Genomic DNA, 13,340 nt, shown 5'->3' on the forward strand with positions numbered 1-13,340 from the left:
AAGGGAGTGGTATAAGCAGAGGATGACCTAGCTCGTTAGTTCTTAGGCCAAAAGTATTAACTTGTCCAGGCTATTTTAAATGCCCATTTATTAGTGAATTTGATGAGCTGAGTTGCATCCAGCCCTAGCTGAGTCAACCTTTTTGGCTTTTCATAGGCTTACTCAGGAAAATAGAGTAGGAAAGTGGTTCTTAGAATAATACCCAAAAGCAATTTGCCACAAAATTAATAGCATTCTGTCATGAACCCAGGATTCAGAAATAAATCAATAAATAAATAAGTAAATACACATACATATGTATATATTATAATTATATATACACATATATAATTATATACACATCTCTATTATATTTTGCCTTTGCTAGCTTTATTTGACAATTATTTTTATTTTTTAGGTAACTAGTTCTTTCTTAATTATCTCAGTAGTGAGAAAAAAAGTCAGAAACATTCATACTGTGATGACATTTTGCATAGCAGCCGTTTTTTAATTCAGAAAAATTTTAGTTTCTCCTTAACCATCACTGCAATTTGAAGAAGTAATAAAAGTTTTCAGCATTATTTGTAGACTTATCTATATCTAAGAACCCTTTTCCTAAGAACCTAAGGAAAAAAATGATTTGCCAAATAAAACTCTAGGGGAAGTATAAACATCCAAAAGTAGCTTAAAAACTCTGATAACATTTGTCCACATGATAGGAAATCACCAAATATGTAGACAAAAGGCAAAAAACCTGACTGAATCCATTTCCTTAGCTGTCATATGTATCCACTATCATATGGGTGCTAAGCTTTATTTATTATATGTATTGTCTTCACCTGAAAGATTCAGGGTTCTGAATTCTCTTTAGTATTATTTGGATTAAATTATACATGATTAACTCATAGAATATTTTTCTTGGGAACTGTATTATGTTATTTTTGGAGAACTCTCTGCTAAGAGCTTATTTACAGAAAATGGAAGATGTAATTATAACTAAAACAGATTCTTGTTTAATATCTACACTTTATAGAAGTATGAGTAGTATCATTAAGTAACACAGTCTTCTCTTCAAAACTGGTCTCACAAGTAGAAAGAGCAGCCTTTGAGTCATGAGCAGCACAAGGCAAGGCCCTCTTCTATCTCTGTACCTCCCATTCAACGCCTCTTTCAGAGCCCATGGCCTGACGTTAGGGCAAGTGCTCACCAGGCGCTTTCACAGTGAGCTCTCATCTTGTTTATAGCTCCACACAGCCAGACTCCCCACATATATCATTAATTTCATCTACAAAAAACAGCACAGTAAACCTTCAGCTATTGAAAGACAGCCTTCCAGAATCCCAAGGACTTTTAAAGTAGATTTGAACCTGGAAGTAGCTTCCAACCCTCCGTTCTCATGCACACACAAAATAATAATGAAACAATAATAGAGTAACTGAGCATCTAGTAGAAGAAACAAAACAGAAAACCCCCAAACTCCCTCAATCTATACATCACACCTACCACATCTGATATTTGATGTGCTGCATATGATTTATTCATTCGTTCACTATTGATTTCTTCCATAAATACTTATTCACCATCTATGAGTTCTATTCAAGTGGGTGTGGGATGGCAGTAAATAAGACAGGCAAGGCCTCTGCTCTTACGGAATCTATTTCTAGGGGTGGTGGGGGAAATTGATGACAATGCTATGAAGAAAACTAAGACAAAAAGGACACTATGAAGAGTGAGTGGGCTTATTTGGATGTGAACAGGAAAACCTTCAAGCTAAGACCTGGGAGTGAAGAACAGCTCCCATCCAAAGATCCAAGGACAAGCATCCCAGAGAGAGAAAATTCAAGAGCAAGGGCTTAAAGGTAAAATAAGCTTAATGTATTGATGGGAAAAGGCTACGGCATGGGAGCAAGAAAGAGTGATAGGAGACAAAATCAGAGAAGTACATCATAGACACAGGAAGTAGTTTTGTTTTTATTCCAGGCACAGTGGGATGCCACCGGAGGGTTTTAAGCAGAAAAGTAACTAATATTTTATTTATGTTTTTAAAAGATTGTTCTGGCCACTTTTTGAAGAATGGACTATAGGAGGCAAGATAGAAGCAGGGGACAAGTTAGGAGGCTATTTCAGAGTAGGGCTGGGACTAAGCTTTTACGGCATGAATGATGCATTCGGATTGCCTGCAATATTTATAAAAGGCTACTATGTCATTGGCATCGTCACTGAAGCAAAGGAGAGAATCAGGGGAGACAACAGAAAGGAGAGAGGACGAGGGAAGAAATGGGGAAAGATCGGAATCTGCGAATGGGCAGTGTGTAATGAGCAAGACAGAAGACCCTAAGTAGGACTTCCATGAGCGCGGGACACTGTGTTGTAGAAAAGGGAGGAAGCGCCAGAAAGTAAGAGAGTGCTCAGGACTGATGTGGGCATGCCAAGGGCGCAGGAGGCAGCAGCTGGCAATATTCTACACAGCGCGTTCATCAGAATGAGCGCCCTCTGGGATGGATATTAAACGTCCAAGAAAGGGGATCTATGAAGTTGAGACTGACACTGATAAAATTTTTTTAGAAAGTCCAAGTGGGGAAGGAGTTACTCTTTACAGAAAAAAAATGCAAACGAATAAATTTAAAGGCAGGACAGAAATAGAAAATCCCCATTTTTATAACCGCTACAGTAATAACTGATTCAGCAAGAACCAAAAATGTATGCCAAATCTAATGTGTAAATGATTATTTGGGGCCCGGCCGGGCGTGGCTCAGCGGTTGAGCGTCAACCTAGGATCCAGGCGATCGGGGTTCAATTCCCGGTCAGGGCACATGCCCGGGTTGTGGGCTCGATCTATGACTCTCTCATCATTGATGTTTCTCTCTCTCTCCCTTTCCTTTCCTCTCTCTGAAATCAATAAAGATATATTTTTAAGAAAAAATTACTTGGGGAAAATATTTACACAGTCACAAGGCTTCACTTCAATATTAATTTTTAATTAAAAAATTAAATTAAAAGGGAGCCCTGCCTGGCATGGTTCAGTGGTTGAGCATCGACCTAGGATTCAGGAGATCGCGGTTTGATTCCCAGTCAGGGCACATGCCCGGGTTTGTGGGCTCGGTCGCCAATCGGGGACGTGTAGGAGGCAGCCGATCAATGACTCTCTCATCATTGATGTTTCTCTCTCTCTCTTTCCCTCTCCCTTCCTCTCTCTGAAATCAGTAAAGATATATTTTTTAAAAAAAATTAAAAAGGCAAAGGTGCTTTTTTTTATGGAGAACTCTAACAGAAAACACCTTACCCAAACAATAAAATTCACCATTACCAATAAATGGGACAAATTGAGATTGTGAAGCTAGGATGTGATTCACCAGGAAGGACCTACATCAGCTATTTAGTACTTCCTTCAAAAATGTTTTACCTACTTCTAATCATGAAGAAGCAATCCAAAAAATCCAAATTAAAATTTTTGCAGATTGTTACTTAATTTGGATTTTTTGGATTGCTTCCTCATGATTAGAAGTAGGTAAAACATATCATAGACACACTTCTGAAATAGCAAGGAAACACTGAAGGCAGGAAGAGAAAAAGGAAACATTATATATAAAGGAACAAAGATAAGAATTACAGTAGACTTCTCATTAAAAACTATCCAAAGCCAGAGAACAATGTCTTTAAAGAACTGAAAGAAAAGTCTGTCAACCAGAATTATATACCCAGTGAAAATACATTTCAAAAATGAAAGAGAAACAGAGACTCCTTTCAGACAGATAAAAGCTGAGATAATTCATTGTTAGCAGACCTGAACTACAAGAAACGTTAAAGAATATTCTTCAGGAAAAAGATATAAGATACTAGGTGGTAATTTTTTGAACTTACAAAATCAATATAAAGCACAAAAAAATTTTTAAAGGTAATATAAAGAGACATTTAATCTTATTTATCTTACTCTTTTTTAAAAAGAATAAGCTCTTTTTAAAAAATTGACTATCTAGCCCTGCCGGGCGTGGCTCAGTGGTTGAACATCGACCTAGGATCCAGGCGATCGGGGTTCAATTCCAGGTCAGGGCACATGCCCGGGTTTGTGGGCTCGATCCCTAGTCGGGGGCGTGCAGGAGGCAGCCGATCAATGACTCTCTCATCATTGATGTTTCTATCTCTTTCCCTCTCTTTTCCTCTCTCTGAAATCAATAAAGATATATATATATATATATATTTTAAATTGACTATCTAAAGAAAAAATTACAATAATGTGTTATGTGTAGAAGTAAGACATATGACCAAAATAGTAGAAGTCTAGCATTGTAAAATCCTTACACTATATAGGAAGTAATATGATATTAGTTGAAGGCACTGTGGTAAGTTAAAGATGGATATTGTAAATCCCAGAGCAACCACTAAAAGAATTAAAAAGAACTGCGACTAACAAAGTAAATAGTGGTGATGAAATGAAGTCAGAATTATGTGACTCAATACACAAGAAGGTGAAAAAAGAGGGAGAAGAGGAACAAAGAACAGATGAAAAACAACTAGCAAGTTGTGAGATTTTAATTTAATAATGTCAATAATTACATTAGATGTAAATAATCTAAACAACACAAATAAAAGTCACATTGACAGATTGAATAAGCAGTAAGATCCAACTATAGGCTATTTCCTTTAAACAAAAAGAAATGTAAAACAACTAGGTAAATGTTTGCATAGAAAAAGAAATTCTTTAAAAGGAACAAGCATATTTGAAAATGAATCAGACCTTCTACATATTAAAAATACAATAAAAAAAAATGGATAGATTTTAACATATACATAATCAAAGGAGAATTAGCAAATAGGAATAGATCAGAAAATTATTCAGGAGTCATCATAAAGAAACAGGGTAAATGTAAAAGAGAAGTTATGAAAAGTAATAAAAATGGAGTTAGAAAGGCTGACATAAATCTAATTAGAGTTCTAAAAAGAGATGAGAGAGAATTTGGCAGAAAAAAGTATTTGATGACAGAACAGCTAAAATTTTCTTAAAATATAGCACTCACAGTTTTAAGGAGTCTTATAAATTCAAGCAGGATAAATCAAAAGGAAATACAGCTAGATACTTCATAGTAAAATTGCATAAATCTAAAATCAAAGAAGATTTTAAAGGTGATCAGAGGGGTGAAAATTAGATGAACAGATAATTGCTCATCAGCAAAAAAAAAAAAAAAAAGGCCAAAATACAATAAATGTATTCAATGCACTACAGGAGCAATATCTCCAAAAATCCTTCACTTCATAGATTTAACAGTGAAATAACAAAACTCCCTTTAATTTTAGGAATTGAGACAGAGGTACTTATTATCACCACTTATACTCAATATTATACTGAAAATTGTAGTTAGTGAAGAAATATAAGAAAAAAAACATAGAGATTCAAAAGGAAGAAACAAAACTATCATTATTACAGGTGGCATGGTTGAATGCACAGAAAATACAAAAGAATTTATGGGTAAATTATTAAAATTAATACGGGCTTAGCAATGTAGCTGGATATAAAGTTAACATAGAAAAAAAATGAGTTGCATTTTTATAGACCTGCAACAAATAGATAAAATGAGGTTTTTAAAATGCCATTTCTAATAATGTAAAAAAATATTTACCTAAGATAAGTGTAACAAAAGATGTGAAAAACTTTTATGCAGAAAATCATAAACCATTTCAAACATATTAAGGAAGGCCTGGAGCATTTGGGATTTTGCTTCTTGACAGCTGTCAATGGTTTGGCTCAAATAAACTCTTAGAAAATTTTAAAAAGGAAAGAAAAGAAAACTTAAACAAATGGACATGTCTATCATATTCCTGGGTTAGAGGATTTATTGTTAAAATGTCAATTCTTGATAAAGAAAGTAGGAACTTGTCTTACCACTTACCGAGTTTACTGTAAAGTTATTATGATTAAGACAGTGGGGTTTTGGCTCAGATATAGACAAATAAGTTATAGAAGAGATAAAGACCTATGCATATATAGCCATTTGGTAAGTGATAGAGTTGGCATTGCAGTTTAGTGCACAGTAATTGTGCAGTTCAATGCACCACTGAGCCGGGTTCAAGTAAAAATCTAAACATGAAAACCAAAAAATAAAGTTTTAAGAATATAACGAAGGAAAATATCTCTATGATCTTGAGGGTAACACAGGATTTTTAAAAAGATTTTTCTTAGTAGACAGTTTTAAAGAAAAAGCAAATACATCCAGTTACCTTAAAATTAAGAATTCTTCCAAAAGCCATCATGAAAGAGAGTAGAAAAGCAAGCCACAAAATGTGAAGAGGTGTCCTAGCTCGTTTTGCTCAGTGGTTAAAGCCTAGGCCCATGGACTGAAGATTCTGGCCAAGGGCACGAACCTCAGCTGCAGCCTCAATCCCTGCTGACCTGGGCAGCACGCGGGAGGCAACCAATCCATGTGTCTCTCACATCTGTCTTTCTTTCTCTCTCTCTCTCTCTCTTTCTCCTCCTTCTACTCTGAAAAGCAATGGAAAAAATATCCTTTTTCCAGGATTAAAAAATATATATTAAGAGGTATTCGTAATATGTATAAGCACAAAACACTAGTATTCAGAATATATAAAGAATACTATTGAATTAAATACAAAGGGGGGAGATAAAGTTGGGCAAAAGATAGACATCACTGAAGAAAAAACTCAAATGACAAACACATTAAAAATACTCAACTTCATCAGAAATTAGGAAAATGCAAATGAAAACCATTATACGATATCATTACACAACTACCGGTTTTGCAGATTTTTTAAAGCCTGGCAATATGAAGTGTAGAAGAAGTGAATGAATGGGAATTCTCATGCACATTTTGGGGGGGAATAAATAGAGATGAGTGCTTTAAAACAATTTTCATCACTAGTAAATTTAAACTTGCGCACACACTGCAATAGCAGTAATTTCCAACATACATACCCCAGGTCATCCATGCACACGAGCACCTGGTGACAAGTAGAAGACTAATGAAGGCAGCCTTGTTCACAAGAGTTCCAAGCTTAACAACCCAAAAGTCTGTAAACAACAGAATGGATACATAAAATGTGGATACTAACCGGCAGGGAAAATGAAGAAACCACATCTACATGGAGAAATATCACAAATCTAATGTAGACTAAAAAACGCAAGTCTTTCATAAAAGTGTACCTACACTATGGTTTCATTTATAAAAATACAAAACCAGGCAAGACCAAAATATACATTAAAATTTGTTTTGAAATCTATAATATACACATAAGGGCCCTAGCTGGTTTGGCTCATTGGTTAGAGTGTCAGCCCTCAGACTGAAGAGTCCCAGGTTCGATTCCGGCCAAGGGCGTGCACCTCAGTTGCAGGCTTGGTCCCAGTTGGGGTGCGTGCAGGAGGAAACCAATCGATGTGGTTCTTTCACATCAATGTTTTTCTCTCTCTCTCCCTTCCACTCTCTCTGAAAAACAATGAAAAAAAAAATCCCCAGGTGAGGACTAAATATATATATACATATATACACAAACACACCCATTAATTAAGCATGCACACATTGGTGCCAAAAATATAGAGGTGATTAATAAACATAAAATTCAGGGAAATTGTTTTCTCTGGGGAGAAAGGAAGGGAGTGGAATTGGGAAGAGGACAGAGAAATTCTAATACGTTCTCAATGCTTCCATTTATAACTTGGTTGATATGTAAAAGGGTGTGTTTTATTATTAAAAATGTACATATATGTTTTAAATGCTCTTATGTGTATATTATAGATTTCAAAACAAATTTTAAAAGATAATAAATCCTCACTTCTATTCAAGATGGAGTAACAGAAACCAAATTTACCCCACTGCCTGAAACAACCACCAAAAAAATGGACAAAATATATGAAATCATAGTTTCAAAACACTGAACTTCAGTTATTGAAGGATAGTTCTCCCTGAGAGACAGGAAACAAATGAGGTGAGCCCTACAATTGGCCCCTCCTACTGCTTTGAGAGAGTTTCTAGCTGAAGGAGCAGAGGGGGAATTCAAGCAGAGTCCAGGAGACGTCCGGAGCTGAGATGTACAAAAGTCCCGGAGTCCAACATGACTCAGTTCACAGGACCAAGCACTAGAGACAGAAAAGAGAACCAGAGATCTGCAGAGAGTCCCCTTTGAGAATTCAGCAGCTTTCTGATGAACATATGCAAATGAAGAAAACATCTAAATTTGGGGAAAGAACGATCTGAAAGAACCAATGGGAACAGAATTGAGCCATGGGAAAAGATACACCACAGAATATTTATTGAGTGACTCCTGTGCGCCAGGCAAGTTAACACGCATGTCTTATCTTTACAAGGACCCGTAAGATAAGATAGACAAATAATATCCTCATTTGACAGAAAAGGAAGCTGGGACTCCAGAAGGTTACACAGCTAGTAAATGTCAACTCCAGGATTCAAGATTAAGTCTTCTGACCAAAAAACACTTGTCTTTTGCAGTTTGCTGTGCTCTCTCGCCTTACACCATAGCCTGTGATTGACAAAATTCGGAGAGAATTAGCTTTTATTTACTTGGTGGAGATCTCCTCTCTCCCTTAACAAACAATTGCTTGAAACCTGCACACAACACTTAAAATGTATGTACTCCACATATTCTATGAATGCTGCAGTTTTCTTCCCCTTTAATTCAAGGTCAACTTTCTTTAGAAGAGGATTATAGTTTTCTTTGATTTCATAAAAAATGAATTAAGTACCTATGGTACACCAGAACAAACTTTGTAAAAACATTTACACAGAGTTTTAAATATTTGGGTGTTGTTGTTTTTTTTAATGATTTATTTCCCCCCTAGAAAACCTTTTCCACCTTCAAGAATGTTAGTAAAATCCAGGTGCTTCAATTAAGTCATCCCTGAAGTCAGCATCACATGACATCATCCAAGGTTTGGCGGAATGAATGAATGAAGTCTCTAATTGAAGAATTGTGGAGTTGGGGACAGTGTGGGCAATTTAAATTTGAGCAATACCAAAGGAGTGTTCTTAATCTGGATCACTGGAATCCTGACTCAAGATCCCAAATCTCACATTTTTGTTTCTGCTGTTTTCCTGGAGGGACCTAACAGCTTTCTACATATTTCTAAAGGAGTCTATAACCCACTAAAGATAAGAAACTTTTATTCAATTCTAGTAGCTCTCAAAGTATAGTCTCTGGACTACCACCACCACCAGCAGCAGCCCCTGGGATCTTGTGAAAGCTGCAAGTACTTAAACTTTCCTAGACCTGCTGAATCTGAGGCTAGGGCCCTGTGGTATATGTCTTAAGGAGCCCTCCAGGTAATTCTGATGCACACTGAAGTTGCAGAACACTGCTCTATACTTCCCTTGGACTTACCTCAGAAAGCCACTAGTTCTCATCTGGTGGGAAAAAGCTTCGCTCATCCTCGGAGAACTCCCTTTTTTGTGGTCTTGTTCAAGCTCATCTTTAATTTCTCCTTAATGCAGGAAGCTTTCCAAGCCTAGAGAAATTAAATTTGCTTTCTCCCATCATCTGGAAAGAGCCACCTCCCCCAACTCCCACCCTATCTCAGCACAGGATATTCACATTGTTTCTTAAAAGCAAAATAAATAAATACAGAAAACCAGAATCAAAACTTCAAACCAACCATAAAAAGCACTTGGTGTGTGTTTGGACAATATGTGCATAAACATGTGGCATGTTTATTTTACTGTTTTAGGGTTTAAACTTCTGGACTAAAGGGATTATAACATATATATACTCTTGGGCAACAGAGGAGCCAAATATGTTTTAAAATACTGTATAATAGGGAAGGGGGAAGGAATGGGGTGGAATGGGTCATTGGGGAGCAAAAGGGATATCTGTAATATTTTAAACAATAAAACAAAAACAAACAAACAAAAATACTGTATAATAGTAAAAATGCACCCGAATTATGATTTTGCCCTGTTATCTGCTACAGAACCACAGGGCTGGATTTAATTAGTGTTAATGTAATCGCTTGCATTTAAACATGTTCATCAGAGGTTATGTCCCCATGGTGCTCTAGCTACCGCATGGAATATATAAAAGCTCCAACCCCTATTCCCAGGCTCACTCCCCTGTGGCATTCTGTGCTTCTGGCTTAGCTTTCCCTGGGAAGAAAAACTGAAAACGTTCTTGGTACTGAGCCATGCTCCCATCTGGGATAAAGATTAAGAAAGAGGGAGGGAGCTTTTGTTCAGATTCTAAATGCCAGATGCTGCCACATTAATAGTCCTACACATCCCAATGGTGCGTACTTCAAACATTTGGTTTGCAAACCCTCCTCTCTAAAGAATGTGCTGGTAACTGCCAAGAGTCACAGAGGAGGGACCCACTACATTCAGGAACACTTACTCCAAAATTGCCATTGATAGAATAAAGGGAAATCCCTAGACCGTATTGTAGTTTATCAGCTTCCACGTAGCGCAATGTTCCCCAGATTGGAGACTTCCATGCTCCAGGGAATCGTGAGAATTGTTCAAGAGGTCACCACGCCGGCTTCGAGCCAACAGGACACACACCACCATCAGTGAAAGGCAATTTAGCTTAGAGTTAGTATCGACTTATAGGAAACCACTCAGTGGTTATAAATGAAAGAGCTCTTTAACCATTTTCCCTGCAGCCTCTGAGGAACGGCAAATGGGTCAAAGCTGATGTGCAGAAAGAAAATAGCAAAAATGTGAGAGGTAACAAATGAAAGAGAGAAAAGAACAGCCGAAAAAGAGAATGCGGAAAGAGTAAGCAGTGAAGAGAGGAAAACAGTGCAACAGAACCAACTCAGTTTTTAATTACAGAAATAATTTTAGGTATAGCCTCCAAGGGAGAAATAGTTATGAAGGCGTCTAGCTAAGATCTATGAGATCAGCCCTGGCTGGTGTGGCTCAGTGGTTGAGCATCACCCCATGAGCTGAAGAGGTTCCTGGGCAGGGCACACGCGTGCAGGCTCATTCCCCAGTAGGGGGTGTGCAGGAGGCAGCTGAGCAAAGGCTCTCTCTCATCAACATTTCTGTCTCCCTCTTTCCTGTCTAAAATTAATAAAAACATATGTATTTTTAAAAAAGATCTATTAGGTCAGTATTGCTGATTTTTTTCCTTTTGCCTAAGCTCCAATATGGCTTGATCAGCACTATTACTGATCCTGTCTTCATTTAAAATTTTGTTCATTATGGATTTTAATTTTTTTAAATATTGTGTTAAAATATCATTTATCTTGATTACTGAGTTTTGGGGCACCCCCTTAAATTTTGCACCCAATGTGAGTGTCTCACTTGCCTCACCCTGGTCCTGGCCCCATAGATCATACTGTTCCTCCAATTCTGATTTGGTGCTATCAGAATAATAGATGGAGAAACAGAGGTATTTCTTTCCAATGGAAAGTTTAATTAAGTGTCTGGTTTAGCTCAACACAGATTAGATTTTGAGGCTGGAAGCTCTCTTAAGAAGCTGTTTTCACAAATTACGGGATTAGAGAGACCCTTGTTGAGGGATTAATATGTGAAAACTTATTCTGAATAAAGTTTCTTCCTATTGTTCATTTATATCTTGCCAAAGCCATGCAAGCAACATTCTCATGGTTATCTCTTGCTCTGTCGTAAGGCCCCAAGGTGAAACCAAAGGCTCTTGTCCGCCAAATGTGATGAAAAGGGCAAACCAGGAACACAGCAGCTTCCAGGTTTAAATTGCAATCTGAACCTGACAAGCTTCTCCCTGGAGCAATATAAGAAGGTTCAGGAAAAACATGCTTTGACTGTCAATCTGTCTGTTCATGTGGGAATAGATATATAGATGATGGTCTATACATATTATATCTGGATTTGGAGACTCCATCAGGAGACTACAAAAAAGCATTTAGATGAAGAAAATCCTTATGGAATAAAGCTAAAGTGACCAACTTGAGAAAATTTGATGTTATCTTTCAAAGAAATGTCCAATTTCAGTGAAATTGCAAATGTGGGTGATTCTAAATGTTGATACATGTTGTTAACAATAATAGTTTTTATTATCTTGTTACCGTTTGTTAAGGGAGCGCAGGCAGAGTACTAGGCATTTTATTTGTTATCTTTTTAAATATTCATAATTACCATGAATGGGAGACTCTAATATACCCATTTTCCATTTGGGGAAACTGAAACTTAGGAAAGTGATTTGCCCCCAGCCAAATCAAGCAGTTTGTTAGTCGTGGGTGAGGCCAGATGTTTAGCCTGAGTCTATCTAATACCACAATCATGTGCTTTTCCTCTAAACCAGACTACAGACCACATGCCAAGTCTGCTGTGCTGCCTCATGGACTGGAAACTAAGAAGTTTTTATATCTTTAAATGCTTGGGGGGGAAATCAACATAAGAATGCTATTTTGACCTGTGAAAATGACATGAAATTCAAATTTCAATGTCTGTAAATAAAGTTTTATTGGAGCCCAGCCACGCCCATTTGTTTTATTTTCTATGCTGCAAGTGTACTTACAATGGCAGAGTTGAGTAGTTGATGGAGAGACCATACAGACTACAGCCTAAAATATTTACTATCAGGTCCTTTAAGGTAACGCTTGCAGACTCCTGCTCTATACCTACCTTAATGTTCTATCAATCAGATCAAACTACTTGCTTCTTAAATTACAGTCTACATGGAAGAGAAGAACATAAACAAGCATGCAGATGTGACTGCTGGTTTCATGAAAAGTCATGAATTTCTGCCAAACCCATGACTGATTATAGGAATCACAAGAAGCCAAGAGGGATCACACTTAGGTCACAGCAAAAGAATATTTTTTTCAAGCTATATAATTCTATGAATAAAGAATAACAAAATTATGGCAAGGTAAACACCAGCATACCACAATGCAAACAAAATGAAGGCAATATTGCAAGATTCTCTCTTTAAATACCTAGTTTTTAATGTCTACTTCCAATGGATTCTGCTGCCTGCATTTTCTCTGACAGTCACTCTGCTGACCCGGCATCCCAGACATCATTGTGTAAAACTGTTCTGGGAAGTCAACAGGCAGTTCCCAACACCCTAGGCCTAGCCCCCAAGCATTATTCATAATGCTAATGTCATCGCCAGGAGCCAGCTGTATTCCCATAATACCCTTCAAACAGTGGAAGGAAGAAAACTGGAGAAAATTCTGTCCCAGGGACCTCAAGGATTAAGACTGAGAGCAGCCAGGGGTGACCTGTTTCTCCAGCTCTTGCTCCCGGAGTCTTAGAGCAGCCTCCCTGAGTTTTCCTTCAGTGCTTTCCCAGTGGTGCTCTCCAACTCATGATATTTCTTTATGATTCTTACCATCCACCAGAGGCATTCATTGAATGAACATGAAATGGTGTTAACAGGGCTCGTAGAATGCTCTTTCTTGAGTAATGAGGTAGAGGTTT

This window comes from Miniopterus schreibersii (genome assembly GCF_964146895.1).
Source record: "Miniopterus schreibersii genome assembly, chromosome: 4".
Lineage (NCBI taxonomy): Eukaryota > Metazoa > Chordata > Mammalia > Chiroptera > Miniopteridae > Miniopterus > Miniopterus schreibersii.